Source organism: Lycium ferocissimum, chromosome 9 (assembly GCF_029784015.1).
Source record: "Lycium ferocissimum isolate CSIRO_LF1 chromosome 9, AGI_CSIRO_Lferr_CH_V1, whole genome shotgun sequence".
Lineage (NCBI taxonomy): Eukaryota > Viridiplantae > Streptophyta > Magnoliopsida > Solanales > Solanaceae > Lycium > Lycium ferocissimum.
In genome coordinates, this window is record NC_081350.1 from 65,059,383 (window position 1) to 65,067,744 (window position 8,362).

Consider the following 8,362-nt stretch of genomic DNA (forward strand, 5'->3'; position numbering starts at 1 on the left):
GCTACAACCCAACACACACCTACTAACATCAACATTCATATTTTCAGCGAATTCCATTCATTTCTACATACTACTCATACACAAACCATCCATAAATATATAAAAATAGGATTAAACCTTGCTTTTTCACTTAACTTCACAACTTGGCTGGTTGTAAATGGCACAAACGAAATGAATTACCTGTTGACTCTAAAAACTACTCCACGTTAACAAGGACCTTCCAATTGGTTGAATTGCTAGAAGAAAATATTTTTTTGATCACTATTTTTGGACCTCAATTTTTTTCACCATGGCCGAATACTCTCCTCTCTTATTCTCCAAGTTTCTACAATTTTCTTAAGGGGTGAAGATGAAGAATATGACTTATTAGTCATCTTTTGTACACTTATATAAATTATACAAGTGTACCATGGCCAACACATGGGTTGGATCAATTAAATTTGGCCAAATCATGTGTGGGAGCCACACCACACCACACGGCCACTTGGCCCTTTTGTGGTTCATGACCAATTATTTTCCTAATTCCAAATTTTCCCTTAATATTCCATACCAATAATATTATACGCAACTTGTGCCTAAAAACAAAATCGGAGGTTAAAAGTCTCTACCCCGTATCCCGGAATAGTCTTGTCCTTAACTTATCATGGTTAACTCGGATTATCCCAATGTACAAAATACGGGATATAACATCAACCAGAGTACATACATGAATAAAAGCATAAAGCAAATCACAAACCATATCAAGAGTCCTCGAGAAGTATGTGGACACATAAGAGAATATAGAACCCGAGTCGAGCAACACAGTAGCCGATCGGTGATAGATTGAGATGTTACCTTTAATGACTGTATCAGAACCCTCAGCCTCTGATCTGCTAGGAAAGGCATAGCAATGAAGGCGTCCGCCACTAGCCTATGAACCTCCACATCAGCTTCCTTCTGCCGAGCCCCGCACATACCGGCCGATGTCCACCGCCTAAACGAGATCCATTTGCTCGCTAGGTTGGGTGCCACCTCCCCACCGGATGCGTGGGCCACCACGCCCGATGAAAGCGGTGTCCCTACCTTATGCCTCCTCTAGCTGATGAAGCTAGAGCCCTGGGGGTCTGGTACTAAGCACTCTGGCCACTCTGTCTTAGTCGGGAACGGTTCCTCTGGAAATTCCCCTGCTCATCACACTCAAAAAATCCACAGTCTAGCATATGTCACTGAACAGAAGCATAAGAAGTAGAATAACCACCATGGTCAGAAAATGTAGAATATGAACCCCCTAGCTTACTTGAAGAGTAATGAGTGGCCCCTGATGGCCCACTAAAAGAAACCTATATAGACGACTGGATAGGATGACCCGAATAAACTTGGGAACTTTGCCCATGCTGACCCTGCCCCAGGGAGAACGTACCGCTGAAACTACCATACTTGTGAGCCTTATTATCTCCATACTTACGATAGTTGTCCTATCTCACACCCTCAACTATGGTGACATGACCCACCACATACTGGAAAGAAGTCCTTGAAGCTACAAGCTGAAGAGCTGACAATTGTATTGCTTCTGACAATCCCTTCTCAGACTGATGTCGGGATTTTTGGGTTGAACTTGGTGAAAGCATATGTTTCTGTTTCTAATGCGTCGCTTTCGCGATTGCTTGGCCTTGTCAGTGGGCTCACCTAGGCAATGCCTGGTATGCAAATGTGTGCCTCAAGTGAGTTGGGTATTTCTCACAACTGCGCGCATGGGAACAACCTCTACATCATGCTATATCAATAATGAGTTCCTCCTTAGGGTAATTTCATCCCCCGAGGCGAGAGCGCATAGGCGGACATCCCCCCGCGCGAGCGGAGATCACTGAATCAAAGAAACCCTTTTATTTCCCAAATTTAAATAATTTCTTCCCATTCACTAAATTCCTAACCTAAAGTGTATTATGGGCGATTCTGAAGAGCTTTTGGGTGAAATCATATTGGGGTAAGTTCCTTTGCTTTATCTTGTGTTTTAATTATGGTTCAAGTTTAGATTCCATTTTAGTTTCATGAATGAGATTGGGGAAGATGGATTAAAAACCCCAAATTGCTTTTATGATTTCTTTGCATTTCAAATGAGTTTTATGGGGAAATTTCTTAGATGCTGGGTTTCTAATCATTGGGGAATTAGATATTAAGTTGAATATCTTCCTAATTCTAGGGTTTTAATGTATGGTGTTTTGTGATCTCCATATCATATTCATTGGCATTGATAGCATTTGATTTCTCATTCTTGAATTCATACATTCATTCATGATGAAAGGGTTATGGAAATAGTTTGATGAGAAAGTTATGGAAACGTTTGAAAAGGAAAGAAAGAGAAAGATGAAAGTATATTGATATTGCCTTCGATCTGAGGTATGTGCAGACGTATAGCGGCAGAGTCACATCTGGGCTACGTGCGGAGTGACTAGTAAATGGATGCCGCGGGTCCCCAATGGGTCATGACTATTGAGACGTCGATATTTTTGTCCTTGAGCATGTGTGTAAAGGTTTAAGTTATTGGTCATTGCATGGCACGTCATGCATCTCATTTGCATTACATTCTTCATTATACCATCATACATTTTATCCATTGGATTTGTTGGTTGTATTCATGTTATGGTTTACTTCGAGGAATAATTGAGGACTTGACAGACTTGTAATGTAGAAGCTCAACCTTAGGCTATGACTTAGTTTTATGATAGTTGTACTCTGATGGTTATTGTTTCTCTATCTGTGGACTTGTTGATTTTGTGTTTTCATATGCGTGGACTAATCTTAGTCGGCCTATGAAGCTCACCAAAGACGTGTGTGTACTGATGCTACTCTTGTTGCACTTTTTTTGAGTGCAGAGTTTGAGGCAGGACCTTCGTCGAGACCCCGCTTCTAGCTTTGAGGCTATTCTGCTGAGATTTCTGAGGGTGAGCTGCCTGCCAGTCTGCAGTCCTGGAGTCTATCTTTATTTTCTATTACTCATTCCACTAGACAGTGTTCCTTAAGTATTTCAGACTGATGTATTATTCCTAGATCATACCCGAAGGTTTACATGCATTCTCCGATAATATCGTCCAAATATATGCTTCGCTCATCGAAGTCTCACCATAGTATAAAACGTAACCTACCTGGAAGGCCGAACAACAAAGTATCCAACAATCACACCGTAGTCTTTCCTTTCATTTGAGCCTCGTGATAATGGAAGTCTAATCATATTCGAAATATGCAATTAGAATCGAGAAGAACATCAATCATACCCTACTTCTATTCAAGACCCAAATTCCCAACCTATGGAATGGGGTTTATGAAATAGAAAGGAGAAATTAGGAATCTATACGTCTCAACATGAAATTAAGCTTTAGGTGATCAATTCCCATCAATGACAAGCTAGAAGAACCAACAAATTACTTAAATTCGGATTCCAGGCAAAACCCCCAAATTTGGGTATAAATCCTAACTTTAATTCTCACAAATTAGCCACTAATTAGGAATGAATCATGCAATAATAGATTCTAATCATCAATTCCATGCTTAATCAAGGTTTTATAATTAACAACTTATTCAAGAAAGAAACCCAAAAACCCTCTCTTATTCTTCCAAGTTCTATGGATTTTCTACAATGAATTCTTAGTTAGGGAAGGTAAATGAAAGAGATTAAGATTAGAGAACTTACCCTCATGAGAAATCTGATCAAACCCTCCTCAAATCGCCTCCAAGATGCTAAGGAAATGTAATTTAGGAATGGGAGGAAAAAGGGTTTTCATAAGGCATTTAAATAGAACTACGTCCATCGGCCGCTTCCCCGGACAGGCTAGCGCTTTCGCATTACCGCTTTTTTGGCCGGTTCAGCCACCTCTTTCGTGCGTGCTTCCCCGCCAAAGCAATCACTAGTCTGGTGTCTTCCAAAACTTGAAATAGAGCCCCGAAAGCATCTTCGAACCTCCTGAACGCAAACCAAATATGCAGATATACATAAAAATGTGCTACGAATGCACTCGTGGCCTCGGAATTCCCATCGGAGGTATCTTTGACCAAGTCAACCCCCGATACATCAAAACTAACTTTTCAACCCAAATCCCAAAATGCACCCGAGTGCATTGGGAACCGAACCGACTATACACACAAGTTCTAAACGATCATTCAGACCTCTCGGAATCAATGGATTTTCGATAAAGGTCCATTTACCCAAAAGTCAACTTTAAGTCAACTCTTTTTTTGCTTTAAGCCCGAATTTCCCAAAAAGTCACCCAAATCATATCCAAACACCTCGAGAAGAATTTCAACGGTCCTCTCGGGTCAAATATTTGCTAAACAAGCTAGGGGAAGGGTCAAAAGCATCGAAAAAGCAGTAACGACCAAACGGGTCGTTACATCAGATACCAATTAAACAATCGCTAGTCCTCGAGCGACAAGAAAAAGAACGGGGAAAGATACTTAAGCCCGCAATAACTGGGGATATCTCGAACACATATTGGGATCCTCTTACTAGGAAGGATTCTCATCGCTCAGAACCGAATCGCAATGAATGATACAGGAACCATCGGAATGGTACTTCTTCAACAGAGGAACATAGAAGACTGGATGAAAACCTGACCGGCCTAGTGAAAAACTAACTCATAAAACAGAGGTTCAATACAATGGATTGTCTCAAACAAGCCAATACACCTCGGCCTCACTTTCCCTCCTTCCCACATTGCATGACACCCTTATTGGGTGTATCATTCAGAAAAACCTGATCGCTCACTTTACCAATCACAACTCTCCAAACTTGGCTCAAGCTCTAATTCTCATATCTCCGTATTCAAATTTCCCTCGCAACTGATCCTCGAATAAACGAATTGCTTTTGATTGAATCCTCTTATTTGATAAAACCATAACTCTGAGCGCGATTAATAGGCCCCACAAACACTTCCCGAAACCAATGCAATCCTTTGAAAAATGGCCACAAACTATAGCACATTCTTAATCGGCAAGATATTCTGATTCAACTAACCTTTCTTTGTAGTTGCTAAAGCCATTTTTCGCACCGCAATTTCTTAGAAACACATGATCACACACAACCCAAACCTGAAACCATGACTCACTCTCGCCAGATAGAATCCTTGATCCATCTGAGATCTCTACACAATTCCATCCAAACTGATCTTACTGACGGTCAACTTGGCTAGTTCCAATCTTCTTAAACCTTGAAATCACAATAGAGGAACCATACCACTGAATATCCCGCCAAGAAAAGTTCGTCGGAACCCAACTGATCACTATAAAGGCCTCTCGCGCAACAATTCCTCCTCAAATCTGTACTAACCTCATTGTAAACCATTAACCTATCCAAGCGATTCTTAGTAACAATATCCTCAAATTCACTTGAATGTCCTAATAAAACTCGGTAATCCTTTCATACGCCACATCCAAATCGAAACTTATCGGATCATTACAAGTGTTTTACTGGAAACCCAGAGATCCTTTTGGGAAGATATACATAGCCCAATAAGCTTAACTCGAACAATTTTGACCTTGAATGAATGTTCCACCCTTGAATACCACTAATAGTCATTTGGACCGACTCCGAATTTTCGAAACCAATCATAATCCTATCGCACATCTGTGGCTTCCAATTCTAATATTTTCCTCATGGATAACAAATCATGCCTATTACCATCGACTCCACAAGTTGAGTCCTATCCAAGTCATCAACTTAGTACCAAAGAGCTTTACCTTACGATTCCAATCTTCGTGTTTGTCAACCTTTACCCGATACGCAAATCTAATACACTTAGAACCTTTTGATGTAAAACCTATAGCCTCATGTAATGCCCTGGTAACCATCAATCTCCTATAGTATCATGTCATGGCCTAATTTAGCTAAGTCGCGCGGGCACTTACCTTTCCCACCTCGGTAGGCGAACCGTTACCCTAACAATCTCCAAACCATGAAATAATAAATAAGTAAATAAGCGGAAGAGATAGAAATACGTAAGTGTGTCATAATAATAGATAGAATATGCAGAAATCTATCTAGTCATACAAGAGCAACTAACTAGAGTCTACAAGTCTGGAAATAACAATAATACATCAATAGTCTGAATATGTCTCGGAATATCAAGTAAAACATAAAATAAAGAATAATCTTCAAGGCGGCGGACGTCCTCATGCTCACCCTATAAGACTCTAAATAGAAACTTTTGTACCACTATCAGCCACGAGAAGCAGAGGTAGATCCCACCTAGAACTCTGCATTCATAAAAGAATGCAACAAGTACTAGTCAGTACAAACAACCAGTACTGGTAGGTATCATAGGCCGACTAAGTTTAGCTAACACATACCAAGGCAATAAAGTAAGATAAATAGGTAAATCAACAAGGTATAAGTCAAACACGAGCCAGAATCAAAGTACACGTCATCACCTATGTTTAGCATCTAAACCCAAATGTGCCAAGTCTCAAAATACTCAGTCTGAATCCATATATCACACGAATATCACAACAGATGCCATAGTACAATACCATGCAATAATGTATGAAATTTGAATCCAATGCATATGCATCGTACACATGTACTTCGGTGATTGGAACATCACATCTCGGCAGCACAACCCAAAGGGGACCTGCAAAGTCCATGTACCTCACGATTTCGGCAACAACCTCGGCAACCGCTACCTCACAATTTCGGTAACAACTTCGAAAATTGCTACACTCATACCTCGATTCCAGGATAAAAATCGGACATCGGTCCTCACGTCACTCTCGTCCAACTGAGTCGAGCTCGTAACAGTATTTCCTCAAGTATCATCAATTTATCAACTGTATATCATGAAGGATGAGAATGCGTGCAATGTATTAGTTCAATATCAGTAATCAAATCAATATCACAAGATGCGCATGGCTACACCAACAATATCATGAAGAGGCTACACAGTAAGCCATAATAGAACACTATTCTCGTATCAAACGTCAACAAGTAAGATGCTACAATATCATGGTCAAGATATATCAATAGTATCCAACGTCTACTATCTCCACGTGGCCTCAAGCCAATAACAATAGACCAAGATATGTCACAACACAACAGGGGGGCTAACCCCAAACACACAACAGGGCCCAACCTAAGACAATATCCAACCCAACTTCATACCCAAAGGTTTACATGCTTTCTCCAACAATATCGTCTACATATATGCTTCGCTAAATGAAGTCTCACCATAGGGTAAACCGTAACCTACCTGGAAGGCGGAACAATAATATCACCAAATAAACCCTACTTTTATTCAAGACCCAAATCCCCAACCTATGAAATGGGTTTTATGAACTAGAAAGGTGAAATTAGGAATCTAAAGGTTCCAACATGAAATTAAAGCTCTAGGTGATCAATTTCCATCAATATCAAGCTAGAAAAATCAACAATTTACTTAAATTAAAATTCTAGGCAAAACCCCCAAATTTGGGTATAAACCCTAACTTTCAATTTCATAAATTAGCCAATAATTAGGAATAAATTATCACGACCCAATTTAGCTAAGTCGCGCGGGCACCTACCTTTCCCACCTAGTTAGGCGAACCCTCAACCCAACAATAGCAAAAACATAAACCAATAATTGAATAAGCGGAAGAGATAAAATCACGCATGTCTGACGATAATAATTAGAAAATATACGGAAGTAAGAAAAATACACCCCCAGAGTCTGGTCTAATCCATACAAGAGCATCTAACTAAAATCTACAAGTTTGGAAAATCAATAATACATCAAGTCCGAATATGTCTCGAAATAGAAAATAAGGCATAAATAAAGAAGAATCTTCAAGGCGGCGGACGTCTCATGGTCACCACAGACTCTAAGAAACTCTCGAAGCGGCTATCAGCCACGGGAAACAGAGGTCGAACCCACCTGAAATTCTGCATTCATAAAAGAATACAGCAAGTGCAGGTCAGTACAAAACCACAGTACTGGTAGGTATCATAGGCTGACTAACTTTAGCTAACATAATCCAGACAATAAAGTAAGAACAACAAGTATAAGTAAAACACAAGCCAGAAACCAAGTACACGTCATCACCTAAGTTGTAGAATCTAAACCCAAGTGTGCCAAGTTTCAATATATTCAATCCGAATCCATACAACACAAGTATATTACCAGATCATCACAATAAAAGCCATAGTGCAATGCAATGTAATAATGTATGAAATGTGAATGCAATGCAATGTTGTGTACACATGTACTGCGGCTAGAAGTATCGACCCCTCGGCAGTACAACCCATGGGGGACCCACGTAATCCATGTATCTTATGGACCGGCAACAACTTGGATACCGCTACCTCACGATCCCAGCACAAACCTCGGAGTCGCTACGTACAACCTCAATTTCGGGACAA